This window comes from Anomaloglossus baeobatrachus, chromosome 6 (genome assembly GCF_048569485.1).
Source record: "Anomaloglossus baeobatrachus isolate aAnoBae1 chromosome 6, aAnoBae1.hap1, whole genome shotgun sequence".
NCBI lineage: Eukaryota > Metazoa > Chordata > Amphibia > Anura > Aromobatidae > Anomaloglossus > Anomaloglossus baeobatrachus.
The window spans coordinates 147,986,444-148,010,104 of record NC_134358.1 but is presented as its reverse complement, the minus strand read 5'-3'; the positions used below and the strand labels follow the sequence as shown (position 1 = coordinate 148,010,104).

The following is a 23,661-nucleotide window of genomic DNA, read 5'->3' as shown; positions in this document are numbered from 1 at the left end:
TATATATAATAATATAATTATATATATAATATAATTATATATATATATATAATATAACTTTATATATATATATATATATATATATATATATATATATATATATATATATATATATATATATATATATATATATATATATATATATATATATATTATAGTCAGTTTTTGTATTTTATTTTTTGTTCCAATACATGCACAGGAATAAATAAATAAACGTGAATAACAAAACGTGTGTAAGGCTATGTGCACACGGGAGCTCGCACCTGCGGCTATATCCGCAGGTACGTCCGCAGGTTTCCCGCAGCAGCTCCTCGGAATCCGCAGCTATACATAGCTGCGGGCTTCCAGCAGAATAGCTGCAGAAAACCTGCGGACGTTCGTTCGACTTACCTGCGGAAGTCCCGGCCTCTATCTCCATAGTGAAAGGCTGGGAATTCCACGGGAATAATTGACGTTACGTGCGGCTGCGGGACATCCTCAGCATTTTCCGCAGCCACACATACCGCAGCATGGACACACACTCCCCATGTCCCATAGGATAACATGGGGAGTGTCTGCACTTGCTAAAACCTGCGGATTTATCTAGAGAATCTAGATAAATCCGCTGGTTTTCCGCGGCAAAATCTGCGGGTACAGAGTCCCTTGGGCACATAGCATAACTGCAAATTTCTGGGAGAAATACATAATTTTGTATATTATCTCCTTCAACTATGGCTGTATGTATGTATGTATGTATGTATGTATGTATGTATAGTATGTATATATGTATGTAATATTGAAAAATAGTAATATTGTCCCCCCTACTGAACTTTAATATGTAAAAGGAGAAATGTAAACTCTGTAAGAGGGCCCTCATCTTTCATGTGCAATTTATGAATTTGGGGTCCTCTTATGTGACATAGGGCACGTGGTCCTCTAAAGACCTGAGGGCCACTACTACCTCTCGCCATCTATTGCTCTGTCACGTATTGCGGTATTCACTTGTAGGGCACACCAGTCTTCAGAACAGAGGAATAAACCACATATGATGGGAAAGGGTCAAGCAAATGCTAGAGCCCTCTTTCTAGGGGGATGGATACAGGTCACATCGTAGATTTCCAACAACAGCCTCTATAGAACAGCTTGTTTTTGTTTTAAAACCACAAGTAAAGGCACTGTTAAGAACACGACAGTAGTGTCATTGTATTAGGATAGATTGCGTACCAGCTAATCTAAGGCCTGTTTCTATTACAGGGCAGCAATCTTGTTGGAGACCTTTATTTTGGCAAGTGGTGAATAAGCTGAATGCACGAGGTAAGGGATTCAGATTTTATAATATTGTTTTAGATTTAATGTTTGCTGTATTGTGTGTTTAATATAATGTATATTGGTTGCAAATACAGTTGTTTAGTGGGATAAAAAAAAATAAAATATATATATATATATATATTTATATAACTTCCATCACTTTTTTGGGGGAGGGAATTTAAAGAAAGTTGAGAGGTTGTCTGATTTTACTGCTCAATAATGGTATGGAAAATACATGTTAATGTATGTGGATAGTTATGTTGGAATTGCGTGGCAGCTTTTTGAACTTTTGGCTACAATGTCCTGATCGGATAGGTAATGGGAAGTTTTCAGGGCTCTGGTTCGGCTGCCATCATGGCTCCTGGCTCATAATCCAGCTAAGCTCACACTAAAATGATTTGTTTGCAATGGAAGCCAGAATGTAGTGCTGGATTCATCTTAAGGCCTAAGCCACACGACATGAAAATCGGTGCGAGTGGAGTGCGATAAAACATCGCATTCCACTCAGACCAATATTAGCCTGTGTGTCAGTGCACATAAGTGATTATTTTCTCAGCCCTAATCGTACCGAGAAAACAATCGCAGCATGCTGCGACTGTAATGCGAGACTCTTTCTCTTGCACCCATTCAAGTCTATGGGGTGAGAGAAAAATCGCACTGCACTCGCGGTACACCAATGTACTGCAATAGCCGGCTACGGAGGAGAGAGGGAGAGAAATCCTTCCCCTCCTCAGAGCTGGCCCGCCCCACCCCCAGCCCCGTAGCTGAGGTCCGCTCGCACGGTCGGACCTCAGTCGCAGGGACACTCGCATGGCACTCTGCTCTGCTGTACTGCCAGCGTGAGCCGAGTGTCCTACGAGGGGTCGCAGTAAACCCCGTGCGGCCCCAGCCTCATACGATGTCTGACTATTGCCACATTCAGTATTTGGTCAGTATTTTTTATCGGTATTTGTAAGCCTAAACCATTAATGGGACACTCAGATGAAACGTATAATAGAAACATGGGCACCACTTCTGTATTATCACCCATTCCTGGTTTTGGCTTACAAATACTGATTGAAAATACTAAACAAATACTCAGCATGTGAATGTGACTTTATAAGAGTCACCTACATTCTGTTGTAATACATGATAGTTTGTTCACACTTGAAGCTGTAAATCCAGGCCTATATTATGCCACTGTATACTTATCTTACAGAAGGCTGGTCTGTAAATATCCATGAATCAGGGATCTGATAGTCCTTGCACACACAACACCAAACCACTACACTTTAAACTCTAAAGGCCCCGTCACACTAAGCAACATCGCTAGCAACATCGCTGCTAACGAACAACTTTTGTGACGTTGCTAGCGATGTTGCTGTGTGTGACATCCAGCAACAACCTGGCCCCTGCTGTGAGGTCGTTGGTTGTTGCTGAATGTCCTGGGCCATTTTTTAGTTGTTGCTGTCCCGCTGTGAAGCACAGATCGCTGTGTGTGACAGCGAGACAGCAACAACTAAATGTGCAGGCAGCAGGAGCCGGCTTCTGCGGAGGCTGGTAACCACTGTAAACATCGGGTAACCAAGAAGCCCTGTCCTTGGTTACCCGATATTTACCTTTGTTACCAGCCTCTGCCGCTCTCACTGTCAGTGCCGGCTCCTGCTCTGTGCACATGTAGCTGCAGCACACATCGGGTTAATTAACCCGATGTGTGCTGTAACTAGGAGAGCAGGGAGCCAGCGCTAAGCATTGTGCGCTGCTTCCTGCTCTGTGCACATTTAGCTGCAGCACACATCGGGTAATTAACCCGATGTGTGCTGTAGCTAGGAGAGCAAGGAGCCAGCGCTAAGCATTGTGCGCTGCTCCCTGCTCTGTGCACATTTAGCTGCAGCACACATCGGGTAATTAACCCAATGTGTGCTGTAACTAGGAGAGCAGGGAGCCAACGCTCAGTGTGCGCTGCTCCCTGCTCTCTGCACGTGTAGCTCCGTGCGGTGGTAACCAAGGTAAATATCGGGTTGGTTACCCGATATTTACCTTAGTTACCAAGCGCAGCATCTTCCACGCGGCGCTGGGGGCTTGTCACTGGTTGCTGGTGAGCTCACCAGCAACTTGTGTAGCGACGCTCCAGCGATCCCTGCCAGGTCAGGTTGCTGGTGGGATCGCTGGAGCGTCGCAGTGTGACATCTCACCAGCAACCTCCTAGCAACTTACCAGCGATCCCTATCGTTGTTGGGATCGCTGGTAAGTTGCTTAGTGTGACGGTACCTTTACTGGACAGCAGCCAATCTTCCAAGCGATAAATGAGAGAACCCTTTATAGCCCGGACTGAGCAGTGTGCTGCAGTCTGATTTTATGATATACGGTAATCCTAGAACTATAGAACCATTCCCATTGCATATAAGGCAGAGTATAAGATGTATTTTCAATGTTTGTAACATTCAGATCTCAATGTGGAAATCCTGTCTATCAATAGGTTGTTCTAGATGTGATTTAGCACTATATGCAGGTTTATGGGATACAATGCGGAGGGATGTGTATTTGCATAGTCTGCATGTGTCTGCTGTAGTCCCCCTGATGGTACTGCTGATTATTTGGCTGTAGTTTTCCCTATTAGTCCAGTCGCCCCACCCAATGCTCAGAAATTGGATTTGGAATGAAGGACACCATGTGGAGATTTATCCATGAGTACCCTGAGTGCAAGCTGGCAGTATCTCCTGTTAGGTATCTTGTACTGCATTCCCAAGGACTGGGCACAGTCTTGGTGAAGACGCCATAGTTCACCTGATTGTCATTTCTTCCAGCAGCACATTAGTTTATAGAAATGTGATGCTTTTAAAAGTAATATAGCATACTATACAGTGCTGGCCAAAAGTATTGGCACCCCTGCAATTCTGTCAGATAATACTCGGTTTCTTCTTGAAAATGATTGCAATCACAAATTCCTTGATCTTATTATCTTCATTTATTTTGCTTGCAATGAAAAAACACAAAAGAGAATGAAACAAAAATTAAATCATTGATCATTTCACACAACTCCAAAAATGGGCCAGGCAAAAGTATTGGCACCCTTAGCCTTTACACGTTGCGACATCGGTAACGATATATCGTCGGGGTCACGTCGTTAGTGACGCACATCCGGCGCCGTTACCGACATCGCAGCATGTAAACCCTAGGAGCGACGATCACCGATCTCAAAAACGTCAAAAATCGTTGATCGGTGACACGTCGCTCCTTTTCATAATATCGCAGTTGTTGCCGGTACGATGTTTGTCATTTCTGCAGCACCACACATCGCTGTGTGTGAAGCTGCAGGAACGACAAACATCTCCTTACCTGCGTCCCGCCAGCAATGAGGAAGGAAGGAGGTGGGCGGGATGTTATGTCCCCCTCATCTCCGCCACTCCGCTTCTGTTGGCTGGCTGCTTAGTGACGTCGCTATGACGCCGAACGCACCGCCCCCTTGAAGGAGGGATTGTTCGGCAGTCACAGCGACGTCGCCGACCAGGTATGTGCGTGTGAAGCTGCCGTAGCGATAATACTCGCTACGGTAGCAAGCACCAGACATCACATGTACGACGGGGGCGGGGACTATCGCGCTTGACATTGCTAGCGATGTTGCAGCGTGTGCAGCCCGCCTAATACTTGGTTGCACAACCTTTAGCCAAAATAACTGCGAACAACCGCTTCCGGTAACCATCAATGAGTTTCTTACAATGCTCTGCTGGAATTTTAGACCATTCTTCTTTGGCAAACTGCTCCAGGTCCCTGAGATTTGAAGGGTGCCTTCTCCAAACTGCCATTTTGAGATCTCTCCACAGGTGGTCTATGGGATTCAGGTCTGGACTCATTGCTGGCCACTTTAGTAGTCTCCAGTGCTTTCTATCAAACCATTTTCTAGTGCTTTTTGAAGTGTGTTTTGGGTCATTGTCCTGCTGGGAGACCCAGCTTTCTCTCACTGGCACCTACATTATGCTGCAAAATTTGTTGGTAGTCTTCAGACTTCATAATGCCATGCAACACGGTCAAGCAGTTCAGTGCCAGAGACAGCAAAGCAACCCCAAAACATCAGGGAACCTCCGCCATGTTTGACTGTAGGGACCGTGTTCTTTTCTTTGAATGCCTCTTTTTTTTCCCCTGTAAACTCCATGTTGATGGCTTTTCCCAAAAAGCTCTACTTTTGTCTCATATGACCAGAGGACATTCTTCCAAAACGTTTTAGGCTTTCTCAGGTAAGTTTTGGCAAACTCCAGCCTGGCTTTTTTATGTCTCGGGGTAAGAAGTGGGCTCTTCCTGGGTATCCTACCATACAGTCCCTTTTCATTCAGACGCCGACGGATAGTACGGGTTGACACTGTTGTACCCTCGGACTGCAGGGCAGCTTGAACTTGTTTGGATGTTGGTCGAGGTTCTTTATCCACCATCCGCACAATCTTGCGTTGAAATCTCTCGTCAATTTTTCTTTTCCTTCCACAGCTAGGGAGGTTAGCCACAGTGCCATGGGCTTTAAACTTCTTGATGACACTGCGCACCGTAGACACATGAACTTTTAGATCTTTGGAGATGGACTCGTAGCCTTGAGATTGCTCATGTTTCCTCACAATTTGGATTCTCAATTCCTCAGACAGTTCTGTCTTTTTCTTTTCTCCATGCTCAATGTGGTACACACAAGGACACAGGACAGAGGTTGAGTCAACTTTAATCCATGTCAACTGGCTGAAAGTGTGATTTAGTTATTGCCAACACCTGTTAGGTGCCACAGGTAAGTTACAGGTGCTGTTAATTACACAAATTAGAGAAGCATCACATGATTTTTCAAACAGTGCCAATACTTTTGTCCACCCCCTTTTTTATGTTTTGTGTGGAATTATATCCAATTTGGCTTTGACAATTTTTTTTTTTTCATTGAAGACAACTTAAATGAAGATAATACCAAAGAATTTGTGATTGCAATCATTTTCAAGAAGAAACTGAGTATTATCTGACAGAATTGCAGGGGTGTCAATACTTTTGGCCAGCACTGCATGTACCACAGCTATGACCTTCACTGCTAGGACAACTCCTTCTGATTCCACATGTTTTCGCCAGGTAAAATTAAAAAAAGTCTATGCTCACCTCCGCTGCCGGAGCAGTTCTAGTGATGCTGAGGCTCGCTGTACTGGGGATCAATTGATGTTGTGGCATCACGCGAACCACGCATTCAATTAACATTGTCTGCTATCTCCCCACCTTCAGGCAAACCAGGTAATCATCAGAAAGTGAACGCAACAGTTGCTGCTCACTTCCTGTGTCCGAAGGTTGGGAGAGGGAAGCCGGTGCTGATTGGACTTTGGGCTCGCGTGATGTTAGAACGTGACGTGAGCCCTGTCAGCACTAGAACCGCGCCAGCCGTGCACGTGAGTATAGGCTTTATTATTTTACCTGGGGGGAAGCGTGGAATCAGAAGGGGTTGTCCTAGTAGTGAACAGTCAGCACCATGGGTTATTAATTCCATTTTTTGTAATTTGTTCAAGCCAGTCGACATTTTTATAATTAGTTAATATGGTTCCAATTATTTTAATATAAGAAAATTAATTCCTGGCTGTGTTTGCATATACAAACTGAACAATTTAATTTTAATTTACAACTATATTTGCCAGTTGATGAAGAATCATTTTAGTTCCTCATGTTGAGGAAAAAATGTTTATGGGTTTACTAGGAAAATGGGGTCTGCTTTTATTTTTCCAGAATTCAACACAGATTGACTCCAAATATTAGTGAACGTAAAGTCAATCTTTCATTATTTAAATTCTAATATTGCTAAAAACCAAACAAACCAAAAAAATGTAAAGGTATTTTGAAATTCAGTACCAGTTTTCTGATCAATAATGTATTGCTAGAGCCTCCAGGCAGCATTTGGGCTATGTGCGCACTTACCGGATTTTGCCGCGGATTTTCCGCGGATTTGCTGCATGTTTCGCTGCAGAAAATGTTCATAACATCTCTGCAGTGAATCACCAGCAAATCCTATGGAGAAAAAAAATCCTGTGCGCACTAGGCGGAATTTGACAGCTGCATGTTTTGCTGCGGGAATCCCGCAGCAAAAACAAGTGCATGTCACTTCTTTTCCGCACATCGCTGCGGGATTTCACTCCATTGACTCAATGTTAATCATGAAATCCCGCAGGGAATAACGCAGGCAGCAAATTCTGTGCGGTTCACTGCGTTTTCCTGCGTTATTCCCTGCGGTATTTTGCGGTTTACCTCCGGTAATGTGCATCACTTGCTTGCGGTTTTGCAGGGAAGTGATGTCATTACAGGAAGAGGAAGCCGTGCAGAGAGTAAACACACACACATCACAGACACAGAACACATCACAGACATAGAACACAGACACAGACACATAGAACACACATAGAAATAAAACGGAAATATAGGAAAAAAAGAACGTGGGCTCCGCTGCATATTTACCGTCCAGCCGAGGTAAGCACACAGCGGCGGCCCGGTATTCTCAGGCTGGGGAGGGAGAGGGGCAGGGTTAATGTCCCCCGCCTCACTCCCCCTCCGGCAGCCGAGAATATCAGCCGCAGCTGCCCCGGGACTGTCGCATACATTATGCGGCAGCACCGGGGGTGTCCTCGGCTTTTCTTGCCACCGTGTAGCAGTGGTGACAAGGTAATACAAGGGGTTAATGGTGATGGGGGACCACCGCCATTAACCCCAGGCTTGATCATGGCAGCGTCTATGTGACAGCTGACATGATCAACCCGTAAGTAAAGTAAAGTGAAAAAAAACACAGACACCGAAAAATCCTTTATTTTAAATAAAACCAACAAGCCTCGTTCACCATTTTATTAACCCCCCCCAAACAAAGCTCCGGCGTAATCCACCGCTCCGACATCCACAGCTCCGGCTCCTGCGTCCTGCGCTGCTGACATCCAGCCGCGACTGTCACAGACACAGGCTGAATGCAGCAGACAGCAGAGGTAATTACCGGTCATTTCCCACGGCCGGTAATGTGAACTCACTGCCGACCGTGGGAAATGCAGCGATCTGTCCTCTATCTATCCCTCTATCTATCTGTCTGTCTATCTATCTATCCCTCTATCTATTCTTCTGTCTATCTACTATCAGAATTAAATGTATTTTTTTTTTTTTTCTTCAATGTGCTTTATTGCATTGAATGCAATAAAGCACATCCCAACCCGCAGGCGGCAAAACCGCGGCAATACCGCGAATAATACCGTGGTAAAACCGCAGCAAACCGCGGCAAACCGCATGCGGTTTTCGGGTGCGGTTTCCCGCGGTTTTTTACCGCGGGTGCGGTAATCTTTGAGGGCATGCGGAATTTTCTCAAGAAAATTCCATTTCCCAGTGCGCACAGAGCCTAAAAGGATTTGTTCCAGAAAATGTTACACTCCAGCAAAAGGGGGAATATGCAAAGTAAGAAAAGAGACCACTACTACTGTGTGCACACCATGTGTAGGATATTAAATGAGCCAAACTTTTAGTCTATTTTCTTTTTGTAAAAAAAGAATAAAATTTAAATTATTATTGTAAATATCCGCAAGTAACATGAAAAATCTGATTGCAAAACAGTCAATCAAACGTATGCCAAAAGAAAATGCACTTTTTTACAGGCATTGAACCCATCACTACTACATCACAAGATATTTTACGATACTTTTGTTTTGCTTTCCAAACCCATATGTACGGTTCTACCATAATAGTGGTGTGAATAGAACCTAATTGTTGTGATAATGAGTTCTTCCAGCAGATGGCAACATTTGTACTGTAATTAAAAGCCGAGAGTATACAGTCTAGTTGGTATATATTCTCAGACACATCTCATGCACCTCTGCATTATATCAAGAGACTGTTTTTGTGCCCCTTGTTTATAAGCTTCGGCAGCATGGCATCTGGAAGAAACTGTACACAAAGCCAATGAATTTTTTTTTTTTTTATTTATGTTGTTACACCATATAACAGATTTATATGCTTGAAATTACTGGATTAAGGGGAGTCCTGTAAAGAGTGAGATTATATTTTACCCAGATGTGACATTCGCGGCTTATAACTCGCTTCAGTGTAATCTTTACATTGATTTGTGTCTTTTCTAAACAACATCAGGTCCAATAATTTTTCTTTAGGGTTTTAAAGGAATTAGAATTTTGCAAAAGGATAAAATGGCAACATCACGTACATTATACTGATTTTAATACTATTTTTAATTATGTAAATACATACAGTCTGTTGTCTGATGTGATAAATGCATGTTTTGTTGTAATCATCTGGTGTGCAAATACCCCTGGACTCGCTTTCTCTGGAAAACCCATAAAGCATTCCCATGTGGGCATGGTCAGTGGGTTACAGTTTTTTACTTTTTTAGGTTACTTAGGAAAATCTGTCACTGCTGCACCAGGATTTAAAAAAAAAAAAAGAAAAACCCCAAACCATACACAATAAATATGCATGGCTTTCTGCGCCCCTAATTTAAATACATGAAACCATCCCAGAAATACCTGCCTTAAGCATCATTTACACGTCTGTATTTAAACCCATATGTGTAAATCATGGTGATACAGTGACAGTGCGCTCTGTATCGCAGGCTCAGCTCGGAGAGCAGGGAACAGAGCAGTCTGATTGTCAAGAGTACCCGGCACTGTTCAGAGACCAGCGCCCCACCTGGAAGTGACATCAGTTTAGAGAGCGGCATTGGTCTCTGAACACCGCTGGGTACTTTGACACCGCCCACTTGCCCTGCGCTCTGCTCTCTTGCTAGCTATACTGATCTGATCAAGCAACACAGAGCAAGCTGTCACTGTGCTAATAGCACAAGAACAGTGCATAGGGACCAGGCCAGCCCCTGAAACACGCGCCACTCATGACACTTAATTTTAGGGGGGGCAGAGGTTGTCAGTCACCACAACCTTTGCCCCCTGATGACACTATATTGTGCTTTACACGCTGCGACATCGCTAACAATATATCGACGGTTTCACGGTGTTTGTGACGCACATCTGGCGCCGTTGGCAACATCGCAGTGTGTGACACGTACGAGAGACCTCCAACGATCCTAAAAGTGGTAAAAATCGTTTGTTTTGGAGAGGTCGTTCTAAAACAAAATACTGTTGTTTGGGCACTAGCGATGTTGTTCTTCGTTTCTGCGGCATCACACACCGCAGGAGCGACTAACATCTCCTTACCTGCGTCCACCAGCAATGCGGAAGGAAGGAGGTGGTTGGGATGTTACTTCCTGCTCATCTCCGCCCCTCCACTTCTATTGGCCGGACTCTTAGTGACGTCGCTATGACGCCAAACGCATCTCCCCCTTGAGGGAGGGATTGTACGGCGGTCACAGCGACGTCGCTGACAAGGTATGTGCGTGTGACGCTGCCGTAGCGATAATGTTCGCTACGGCAGCGATCACCACATATCGCATGTACGACGGGGGGCGAGTGCTATCGCGCTCGATATCGCTAGCGATGTCACAGTGTGTAAAGCACCCTTATGTTGACAGCATACACTGGGATTTCCAAACAAAGCATCATCAGAAAGGAAGTAGCGTAAAAAATAAATAAAAAAAAATCAATAGTTGCTAGATGTTGTATGATGAGGGAAGGATAGGAAATTTTTAATGCAGCCATATTAGAAATTAATTAAGATTAGGACAATAAATAGATAGGGATTTGATTTAAATTTCTTTAGCCTTTGTCTCACACCTGTAAATACAGTTGTGCTCAAAGGTTTACATACCCCGAAAGACTTTTTGCTTCTTGGCCTTTTTTCAGAGAATATAAATAACACAAATCTTTTTTTTCCCACTCATGGTTAGTGGTTGGGTGAAGCCATTTATTGTTAAACTACTGTATTTTCTCTTTTTAAATCATAATGACAACCAAAACCATCCAAATGACCCTGATCAAAAGTTCACATACCCTGGTGATTTTGGCCTGATAAAATACACAGAAGTTGATACAAATGGTTTTGAATGGCTAATAAAGGTAACATCGTCACTTGTTTGCTTATAATCAGTGTGTGTGCATTATAGCAGAGTGAGTTTCTGGGATCCAGACAGACTCTTGCATCTTTCATCCAGCCACTTATGTTTCTGGATTGTGAGTCATGGGTAAAGCAAAATAATTGTCAACGGATCTACGGGAAAAGATAGTTCAACTGTATAAAACAGGAAAGGCATACAAAAAGTTATCCAAGGAATTGATAATGCCAGTTAAGCAGTGTTCAAACTGTGATTAACAAATGGAAAATTAGGGACTCTGTAAAAACCAAACCACGATCAGGTAGACCAACAGAAATTTCGGCCACAACTGCCAGGAAAATTGTTCCGGATGCAAAGAAAAACCCACAAATAACATCAACTGAAATACACGACTTACTGAAAATTAGCAGTGTGGCTGTTTCAAGATGCACAAAAAGGAAGCATTTGAGGAAAAATGGGCTGCATGGTCGAATCGCCAGAAATAAGCCATTACTACGCAAACGCCACAAAGTATCTCGCCTACAATACACCAAACAGCACAGAGAAAAGCCTCCAAACTTCTGGAACAAGGTAATTGGAGTGATGAGACTGAAATCAAACTTTTGGCCACAACCATAAACAATACATTTGGAGAGGTGTCAACAAGGCCTATGATAAAAGGAACACCATTCGTACTGTAAAGCATGGAGGTGGATCGCTGTTGATGTGGGGCTGTGTAAGCTGCAAAGGCACAGGAAACTTGGTCAAAGTTGAAGGAAAGATGAATGCAGCACATTATCAGCAAATACTGGAGGTAAATTTCCACTTATCAGCCCGGAACCTGCGCATGGGATGTACTTTGACGTTCCAACTTGACAACGATCTCAGAACACAAGGCCAAGTCGACCTGTCATTGGTTACAGGAGAACAAAGTGAAGGTTCTGGAGTGGCCATCTCAATCTCCTGACTTCAATATCATTGAACCACTCTGGGGAGAACTGAAAGCGCAGTTCATGCAACAAAGCCCAGGAATTTACAGGAACTGGAGGCTTTTTGCCAAGAAGAATGGGCAGCTTAACCATCTGAGAAAATAAAGAGCTTCATCCACAACTACCACAAAAGACTTCAAGTTATCATTGATGTTAGAAGGGGCAATTTAAACAACACTTCTCCAATACTTTCCAATGTTAAAAGCATACATCACACAGTGGCCATCTGTGTGATGTGTTTTTCACAGACCCACACACAGACTTGTATTAGCCCTTGTCATAAATGTTGCTGGATAGCGGTTTCTTTGCAGCGTTGGGGTCCTGGGTTCAAATCCCACCAAGGACGACATCTGTAAGGAGTTTGTATGTTCTGCCTATGTTTGTATGGGTTTCCTCCGAGTTCTCCGCTTTCCTGCCATACTCCATAAACATAATGATAGGGAAGATTGTGAGCCCCAATGGGGACAGTGATGATCACATCTCTAAATAAATCAAAATAAAATAATCTACCCATATCCTGGCATACGAATACTCTAGGAAGCTTGGTATTCTTGGCCTCTGTCGGGGGCACTATTCACTGAACTTGCCTCTTATTTGGTTAGCTTACACAGTACTGCTTGACTTGGTGGTTTATTATAAATCCACGGTAAAAGTGAAGCCATGATTCTTGACATTACAGGGCATATAACTCTAACATTCATTTAATTACATTTTTTTGGTTCTTTTTAATGGAATAATCATCTTATTTCTGTCTATGAACCTGAGCCCTAGAAATCCTCATTTTCTTCTACAGTTAACACCTTTCCTCCGCCCCATCCACCCCCAGTGTGATATTTCTCAGTTTTTCGTCTATAGATACAGTTTCTAAAATAGTTCATGGTCCCTCTGGGAGGCAGCCGGCACCAGAAAGCATTGCTGGAGCAGGGTGACTGGGCTAACTATACACGGAGAACCCTTGGCAGCCAGGCGCTATCATTGACTCTCTGGTTATTAGTTGCTAGGTAACTGCTCCGGCTTCTGTCATCGTCCGGATTGTGTAGTTATGATATGAGACAATTTGTGCTTTTTTTTTTACCTGAATGTTCAATTCTACATTTTTTTTTTTATTCTGATGAATTCAAATTATACTGAAAATGCCAAGCCTTTGCACAGCAGTTCCACCCAGGTTACCAGTACAATGCATGCAGACGCCTGTCCACACGGATGATACATGGAATGGTTCATTTTTGCTATGGAAAATGTGGTGCTTCTTACAAATTACCGTAAGTCACTGATTTTTACAGAGAGATGATTTTGGGGGCTGTGAGTGCACAGAGCTGACTGCATGTAACTGTGCCGCCAACTGCTTCCCATACGCGGGCACGTCTTGCCACCGCTGTGCTCATATAGGTGCAGAGACTATAGCGATTAGTCTTATCATTTTATACAAAGGCATGTTTTGTTTTTTTCCCCTTACAAATCCCCTACATTTCCTCATGCTCTTAGTGTCTCTGTGGATATGCTCATACTTTGTGGACACTCTGCAGATCTTCCAGGTAGACCATCCACAGCATCTCATCATGCAATCAAAGTGGGTAAAATGTTAGCAACTTTCATCCACAGGCAGAATGGCAAGTTGTCCTGTGGAAATTCCTAGAGAAACAAAGGGAAAAATTGTGAAAATATACCCTGCCGTAACTAAATAAAAGCATAGTGCATATAAACTTAGTACTTAGTAAACACTGTTTTTGATCAAACAAAGCATAAAGCTATCCCACCAACAACAAGGTGTACCCAGTTGGGACAGTACCTACACTCTCTAATATTAAAACCTTACCTTGGGTCTAAAATAGGCCTCAATGTGGCTAAGGTCTGAGAGTGACCGGGTCCCAACAGGACACAGTCAGGGGATACACAGAATGAAATGCCCAGCTCACTGAGAGGGAGGACCACAACAAACTATTTGTACTGAATACAAAAAAACTACATGAAAACAAAGTGAGCCGGAGTATGAGATGGTATACATGTAAGCTCATGTTCACACTGGCCATAAGACAAAGAAACTTTTTTGTTTGTTTGTTTTTTCTTTGGAAATTCATGCAGATTTCGATGCAGAATTGTTGCTTATTTTTCAACATCCCCCCTCCCCTTTATATACGGTATATTTTATAATAGCACAACGTTTTGAGGGCAATTGATCGATTTTCAGTTTGTACATTTCGCTTTGAAACTAAGATTTTTCACCATGAAAATATTTCTCAAATTTAATGGGAATCTGTGAGCAGAATTTCTCACTCAAGCCGTTTATATGCGCATGTAGCTCTTTCCAAGACCAGTCCAGCAATACCTTTACATGACCAGTCCGTTGCTCCATTTCTGTAAAATCAGTGTGCAAAGCGGTTTCCACAAACGAGCCATGGAGTGTGAAATAAAGCTGGAGTGACAGAGGCTTCGGATCTACAGCATCATTTACCGTAGATATCAGTTAAGATGTTGATTTCTTAGTAAAGGCCCCTTTAAGGCCCCTTTACACACTGAGACTGTCTAGCGATCCCACCAGCGATCCCAACCTGGCCGGGATCGCTACAAAGTCTCTGGTGAGTTGCTGGTGAGCTGTCAAACAGGCAGACCTGGAAAACGACGCAACAGCGATACGGACCTGCAGAACGACCTAGCTAGTCATTGGCGACGTTGTAAAGCAGCTTTTTCAAAGGGAAGTCGCTAACGAAGTTGCTGTAAAGGCCCCTTACACACTGAGACTTTCTAGCGATCATGTTGCACAGCGGGAAACAAAGGACCAAAGAATGGTCCTGAGAGATGTGTAGTGATCAGCAACCTCACAGCAGGGGCCAGGTCGCTGATGTGTTTCACACACTGCAATGTCGCTGGGGAGGTCGCTATTACGTCACAAAACCGGTGACGTTACAGCAATGTCGTTTGCGATGTTGCAGTGTGTAAAGGGGCCTTTACACACTGAGACTTTCTAGCGATCCCAACCTGGCCGGGATCGCTAGAAAGTCTCTGGTGAGTCGCTGGTGAGCTGTCAAACAGGCAGACCTGGCCAACGATGCAGTAGCGATACGGACCTACAGAACGACCTAGCTGGTCATTGGGGACGTGTTTAAAGCAGCTATTTGAAAGAGAAGTCGCTAACGAAGTCGTTGTAATGGTGTCAAGCACACCGATGCATGCTGCTCAGCGGGAAACAAAGGACCAAAAAAATGGTCCTGAAAAGGCCCCTTTACACACTGCAACATCGCTAATGACATTGCTGGTTTTGTGACGCAATAGCGACCTCCCCAGCGACATTGCAGTGTGTGAAACGCATCAGCGACCTGGCCCCCGCTGTGAAGTTGCTGATCGCTACAAATCTTTCAGGACCATTTTTTGGTCCTTTGTTTCCCGCTGAGCAGCATGCATTGGTGTGTTTGACACCATTACAACGACTTCGTTAGCGAATTCCCTTTCAAATAGCTGCTTTAACACGTCCCCAATGATTAGCTAGGTCGTTCTGCAGGTCCGCATCGCTGCTGCGTCGTTGGCCAGGTATGCCTGTTTGACAGCTCACCAGCGACTCAAAAGAGACTTTGTAGAGATCCCGGCCAGGTTGGGATCGCTGGTGGGATCACTAGAAAGTCTCAGTGTGTAAAGGGGCCTAAAGATTTGTAGCGATCAGCAGCCTCACAGCGGGGGCCAGGTCGCTGATGCGTGTCACACACTGCAATGTCGCTGGGGAGGTCGCTATTGCGTCACAAAACCAGTGACGTTACAGCGATGTCGTTAGCGTTGTTGCAGTGTGTAAAGGTGCCTTTACAGAGGAGATAACTAGCCTTGCAAAGGGTTTGCTGGACAAGTCTTTGAAAGAGCTGCAAGCACATATATAAAGATCAGGGTATGAAATCCGGTTGTCAGTTTCCTTTAATGCTTTCTCCTTGTGTGTCTTTTTTTTTTTTTTTTTTTTTTAAACCTAAAGCCAGAAAAAAAAAACCTGGTTGTCATATACTATAGAATGAATGTAATCTTTATGGTTCCTTAAATACACCCCTTAGATGTTCATGTGAGATGTTTACAAAGGAGAATAGAGCACCAAGGGTTTAAATACTTGGTTATTATACTTTGTTTTATTTGTTTTAGGGATGACTTGTTTTAAGCTTGATCTTAAATTGAATCAAAGCGGCTATGCCCACGTTATCCCTTGGTTTAGTAAACCGTAGCCTTAGGCTACTTTCACACATCAGTTTTTTGCCATCAGGTTCAATCCGGAAAAAAACGGGTAAAACGGATCCGGTACCGCATCCGTTTTTTCCCCATAGACTTGCATTGTTACCGGATTGTACCGGATGGCTTTGCGTTGCATCCGTTTTTTTCCGGATGCGGCAAAATTAGTTAATGCGGCGGCCGGAGGCAACGTAGCTTGCAACGTTTTTTTGTCCAGCAAAAAAAACGCATTGCGCCGGATCCGGCGCGATACGGCGTGTTTTACAATAGAAGCCTATGGACGCCGGATCCGGCGTAATGCGGTAAAAAACGGATGCGGCCGCCGGATCCGTTTTTCTGAACTGAGCTTGCTCCAATGTAATTAACAAAACGGATCCAGCCAAAAAACGGACGAAAAGGATGCAAAAACGGATGCAAACCGTATCCACCGGATCCGTTTTTTTAACGGATCCGGCATAACGGATCCGTTAAACGGATCCGATGGATACGGTTTTCACTTTTTTTTCAGGATCCGTTGGATCAGGAAAAAAAAGGACTGTGCCTGAATACAGAAAACTGATGTGTGAAAGTAGCCTAAGACACTTCTGGTTTACTGGGAGCTTTCAAGTAAGGTTCATCTGGTTTTGTTTCTGCTTGGTTTACAGCAATCGTTTTATTTAGGGATTACAAAGTTTAAAATTGTAATTGTTCTTAAATAACTTTTTTTTTTTTTTTTTTTCCTTTTTTCCAAAGTGTGTTTATTTTTTTTTAATTAAAAAAAAAAAAAAAAGTATCAACTTCATAAACATCCTTCTACTGGGCACACTTAATGCATTTGTTTGGATTAAAAGCTATGACAAAGATGTGGTTTTCCTAAAATGTAAAAACAATATAGAAATTGACTTTATATGGTCATGTACGACAATTACCCCATCAGGATCAAAGTGTGTATGTGTATAAAATATAGATTAAAAACATAAATCACATTCTGATACACTTCTCTATATGCAACACACATTTTTTACTAACCTGAAGGTCTGTATCTAGTCAGAGATATGCAGTCACTGAGTAAGGCGTGGAAAGGGAAGGAGGGAGTATTAGGAGAGAGCTACCGTACTCAAAAATTGATAGTGGTAGAAGTTAGATTAGATGATCTGCAGTCAGACCGTACATGGGAGCCTATTGACCTTTCCTGGCGCATGCGCAGTACAGTACTTTGCTCTGCCCTTGGCAGAGCAGAGAGAAGTGCGCAGGGGGGGCACAATGGATGACACTGTGGATGACGTTGGACGTGTCTTTCACCCCAAGCAATGAATGAAGATGACAATCGCATGCAGAGAGGAGGCTCCAGGTGAAGATCAGCGGTGCCCCTTGGAACGGTCCTCCCCATAGGGGAGTATAATGAAAGGTCTTTTTTTATGTTCTCAAGATTGGCTTGGGCACTTATATACAGCGTTCTAGAATGCTGTATATAAGAGCTTACTGGTGGTGGCCGCAGTTTATATAGGAAAAAACTGGTGACAGGTTCCCTTTAAATATTAAATGCAATCATGAAACTTTTATATTAGTTACCATCGGTGAACAGGGAGGTGGTCAGCATAAACATCTAACTACAAGCACAAAGTGATGGACATTCTAACAGCATGAGTAGGTGTCTGTTCCCACACTGGTAGGATATCAAGAACTCCATACAGTACAGCTATGATTCTGCGTCTCTGCCATGCTGATGCAACGTCAATGCCCCAAATTAACTGACTTACATAAAGTACGGATTGTCAAGTGTGGCAAATTATCACCTACCCACAGGAGAGCTTACTGATCAGTAGACCAAGGAATTTTCATCACATGAGGCACTTTCTTCCCCATTAGAATACAGCAGATCTGATCTGCCCAACCACCGCTCTACTTATTCTCTGGGCTGCCAGAAAACGCAGAACGCGTCACTCTGCAGCCCCATATGGAATGAATGGTACAGTGGTCCGGTATCCGCATGGGTGAACCATTATGAAAGGAACAAAATTACAAATTTCTGCTGACTGGTTCAAGTCCCAGCAGCTGGGCCCCCACTGATCAATAAGTTATCACGCACCTTATGAATAGCTAATAACTTGTTTTCAGTGGCGAACCCCTTTAAACTGTAGAAAAGTTACAAAAGTGACAGCTTTTAGGATTTATTAATCACCAGCTTTATTAGCATCAATCAGATGACATGTTTGTGAATAGGATGCCCAAATTACTGTATTTTCCAGTGTATAAGACAATCCCCAAGTTTCCAGTTAAAATATAGAGTTTGGGATATACCGTATATACTTGAGTATAAGCTGAGGCCCTTATTTTACCACAAAAAACTTGGAAACCTTATTGACTAGAGTATAAGCCTAGGGTGGGAAATGCAGCAGCTACTGGAAAATTTCAAAATTAAAAAATAGATCCCAATAAAATGTAATGTCCCCATCCTTGTCCCCCCTTGTAGTAATATGCCCATCCTTAGGCCCCTTCCTTGGGCCCTCTAGTAATTTGCCCATTGTGTAGTATTATCCCCTGCAGTAATGTGCCCATTGTTGAGTAATGTGCCCTGCAGTAATGTACCCATTGTTTAGTAATGTCCTCCTACTGGTCCCCTTCTTGTCCTCTATTTATGCCGTAGTTTATACACCATAAAAATTATTCTCACCTGTCCTCCGTTCCCGCGTTGCCCTCAGCTGCTTCTTGCAGACTGCAGGCACGTAGTCCTCTCGGTAATCTCATTCGGTGAACAGAGCCGTCTCTGCAGGCTGCCATCATGGCTTTACTGCAACTGACTGCTTTACGGCGGCAGTGCCGCAAAGCATTCATCTGCTGTAAAGTGACTGATCATCAAGGGGTGCTTCTTTCAGACCACAGACACATAGACCCCTCCATGATCGCATCCAATACACAGGGCCGTTGCTGCTGTCAGCACTTTACTGCAGTTGAATGCTTTGCGCTGCCACTGTAAAGCATTCAACTGCAGTAAAGTCATGACTGCAAACAGCATCCCCATGCACCGGACGCGATTGCGTAGGGGTCTATGTGCGTGAGTGGCAGAGAAGGAGATAAAAGGCAACAAGGGTGGGCCAGAGGGATGCGCTACCCCTCTAATAGTCTTGGAGACAGGGAAGCCTAATTATACGCCCTATAAGACAACACCCGGCGTATAACACAACCCCTCACTTTTGAGAAGCTTCTCAGGGGTTAAAAAGTAGTCTTATACGCCGGAAAATATGGTACCACAACTTAATTTATACTGAATATTAAAAAGTTATTACCATATCTTGTATGGATAAGATGAAACGGTTTGGAATTATAGTGGTTCCGTGGATAACTTGCATATGAGGGTTGTGGTTACACCTTCAATTTTTTTACTATTTTCCAGGATGCAAGGTGTCTTAGGGGCCATTGGAGAGTTGTTCGATCCCAATGATAAGTTTTCGTGCTCTTTACATCCACTGATCACCTTTTTCTTAAAGGGAACCTGTCAAGTGCAATATGCACCCAGAATCCAGAGCAGTTCTGGGTACATATTGCTAATCCCTGCCTAATAGTCCCTGTATCTAGTAGCATACATTACAAATACTTTTTCTAAAGATCTTTTTAAGATCCTCTATGATATGCTAATGAGCACAGGAACTAGTCGCAAGGGCGTGCTAACCTGCTATGTAATGCAGCATCACCAGCGGTGACGTGTGTACCTGTGTCTAACCATCTGGCTAACCGTCACTGTATACACTAGCATAGGTAAAGAGAGCTTTAGAAAAAGTATTTCTAAAGATCTTGTATTGTACGCTAATGAGCGAGTGGATTAGTCCCCTGGGCATTAGTTCTCCTGGCTAGTCGGCCCCATTAGCATGTTAGTATACCCCTCTGGGTGTGCTAACATACTAATGAATGCGCAGCATCAGAGGAGGATCTCACTCACCTCTCCGGCTGCCATTGCTGCCCGACACTGGATTTCGGCTCAGTGCGCATGACCCCGCACTATGAAGCCGGGTGTACGCGTTCTGGCTTCAAACTGAAGTAGTGCGCGTGACCGAAACTCCGAGGTCATGTGTACTGAGCCGAAATCCAGCGTTGGGTGGTGATTGCAGCGGAGAGGTGAGTGAGATTATCCTCTGATGCTGCACATTGATTAGCATGTTAGCACGCCCAGAGGAGTGTACTAACATGCTAATGGAGCTGACTAGCCAGCGGAACTAATGCCCAGGGGACTAGTCCCGTCGCTCATTAGCATACGATGAAAGATCTTAAGAAATACTTTTGTAAAGATCTCTTTTATTTATACTAGTGTATACAGGGAAGGTTAGGCAGGGAATAGCAATATACACCCAGAACTGCTCGTGGTTCTGGGTGCATATTGGACCAGACAGGTTCCCTTTAATGTAAATGTCTTCTGTTTATGCATATGCTGATTGTTACATTTTATACATTTCAATAAAAATTACACTCCTAAGAAAAAAAAAACCAAAACACAAAAAAATTGGTTATTTCCAAAATAATAAATCTCTCCCTATCCATAAGGCCCTCTTCACATGTCTGTGATTCCGGTATGTATGACGTCCATTTTCATACACTGACATACGCAGAATCGTTAAAATCAATGGGTCTGTGCACACATTCCTGTTTTCTCATAGATTTGTGTCCGTGTGGAGCACACGCGTGTCCATGTGCTCCACAAAATAACATGTCCGTTTTTCTCCGACAGCACGAATGTCACACGGACCATAGACTGATGTGATCTGTGTGACATCAGTGTGACATGTACTGGAGAAAACACGTGTTTTTGAAATAAAATGATTTTCTATACTCCCCTGTCTCCAGCGCTGCTGTCTTCGGCTTGCCCGCTCATGTACCGCGGACCCGGAAGCAGTGGTGCCGGAGACCTCAGCATCGAGGACACGTGAGTATAGAAGTTTCTGCTGTCCATGTGCTATCATAGCAATTTGACAACACACGCTGAACGGTCATACAAATACCACCCAGACCACGGACCATGAAAAAAAGTGTGTTTTTATCATGGACGTGTGAAGGTGGCCTAAGACCAGAGGTGTCTTACTAATTGCTGGCAGTCCCACAGCTGAGACTCCCAATGAGAATGAGGCTTTAATACCAGATCTTGCCGGGTCCCATCTTGAATGGAGCAGAGGTGCGCATCCTTGACCTGCACTCTGCTTGTCTGTGTCAGAAATAGCTGAGCTCCATGAAGAGATTCTGTAGTTGGGATTCACTGGAGTTTACTGTAGAGCTCTATTACTTTATCATTTGCGCTAGTGATTCGTAGGAAGATGCTCGTCACATTGTCACTTCCTACATATTTCAATATCAATAAAACAGTGCAAACACCACACCTAATAGAAGTATATTCTTACATTACATGAAGGCAGCTCATGTGTGGCAGCCTACATGTCAGATCCTGAAACATCTAATTGTCTCACCTGCACATTATAGAAATCTAGAAAGAGACACTGTCGATGAGACAGCTGATGCCTTCAGGCAAGTTATCAGTTTACCTTAGACATCTGGCTGCCAGCACCGTACTTGGATGGTTTTGTCTTGCGTTAACAATTTTCCTTAAAAAGAAAACTTTGAAAGAGTAACTGTCATGTTTATTGGGAAATCCCTCTACAGCAGTGCCACCGCACATACAGGACCACTTAACTACCTTTCTTGCCTGCTATATAAATAGTATCTTCTTTTATACATCTGCAATATATATTTGATCAGGTCAGATCACAGTGCGCTTGCGCAGGACCTCACTGTCGGCTTGTGTGTATGACGTAGAACGCTTCATCCGCACTAGCTTCAGAAGGAGGACAAAGATGGCCAACAGAGGATATGCAGGACCGGACGACGGAGACGCCGATCCGACCAGTCTGCTCTGCACCGACCATTAGGTTTTATGAACATCCGGTGACAGGTTCCCTTTAATAAACAAGACCTGAAAAATATGCAGCAGTCTCTGCTTCCAGTGTTAACAATCCACATATTGTACATGGTGGTGATATCTACAATTGCATACTGTTTTGTAATTTGCAAGGCACAGAAGTAACATTATTCACATCTTGAAGTTGTTCTTGTTGCCTCCAGAGATCATTAAACTTCTAATTTTTACTTCATTGCTTTGTGTAAAATCTGACATGGTGCAGAAACAGAAATTAGGAATTCCGTATGATTTCAATGTCAGCGTATTTGGTCAGAGGCCAGGAGAGGAGAATATGCCTTTGATAAAACAGAACACCAGTGTTGTAACACATGGGTGGTATGTATTGCTTATGGAGGAAAAGTATATTTTATTAAGCATAGGAGTCCTATCTTGTCATCGGTCTCCCAGGAGTCCTCTTACTATATATTTAGAATTGCTAACTACACTGCAAAACTAACCCACAGACAGCACAGCACAAACTGCTCACAGAAAAGGGACAAATGCAAAAAAAAAATCACAGAAAAAGAAGCGGCCATTACGCTCTGTGCTTTTTTTCATGCGTTTACGCAGCGTTTTAAACTGCAGGTTAAACACATGTGTTCTGCGTCCACAGCAAAGTCTATGAGAATTTAACAAGTTCCATGCGCACGTTGCGTTTTAAAACGCAGCGTTTTGCATGCCAAATTTTTTACAAAATCGATGTGTTCTAAAAAGCAACATATCACTTCTTTTGTGCGTTTTGGATGCTTTCCCCACTCTATGGCAGAGCAAGCATCCAGAACGCATCAATTCTGCATCCAATCTGCACTCAAAATACATCCAAAACGCAGTATTTTGGCTGCGTTTGGAAACGTACATGCAGTGACAAAACGCTGCAGAATTTTTGTCACGGCAGAACGCAACGTGCGCACATACCGTTACCAACACAAGGTCAGATTACCAATGCACTAGCAGGATGCAGCAGACCCCCATGATAAAGGCAGGGGCAATATACTGATGAAATGGCCACTCACAACCAACGAATTCATGGAGGGGGTGGTCGCCTAGTATTAGACATGCCCACAGATGGGGCGCCAATCACACAGGTACGTGTGATGCTAGTGCATTGGTAATATGACCTTGTGTTGCTAATTGCTGCTTTTTCTGTGTTTTTGTTTTTTACTATATTCCAGTACAGGCAGAATATATCTCCATTGACGGAGTCGCATGTTTATCTGGTCATTTTGGGAAATATTGCTAGGTTATTTATATTTTTGTTTCTTTCGCACAAATTACATTTAGACATTATAGCTTTGTAACTTTGGTTTTGTTACACCATTAAATATTTTTCA

General features: G+C 43.4%; 1 protein-coding gene across 1 annotated transcript in view; it reads left to right on the top strand.

Moving 5' to 3' along the window:
• Positions 1–23,661, top strand: part of MAPRE2 (microtubule associated protein RP/EB family member 2) — a 252,174-nt gene that overhangs the window by 28,246 nt on the left and 200,267 nt on the right. The window contains exon 2 of the mRNA XM_075353292.1: positions 1,234–1,293. The gene's annotated coding sequence lies outside the window, so the exon portion shown is untranslated. The remainder of the gene's footprint in view (positions 1–1,233; positions 1,294–23,661) is intronic.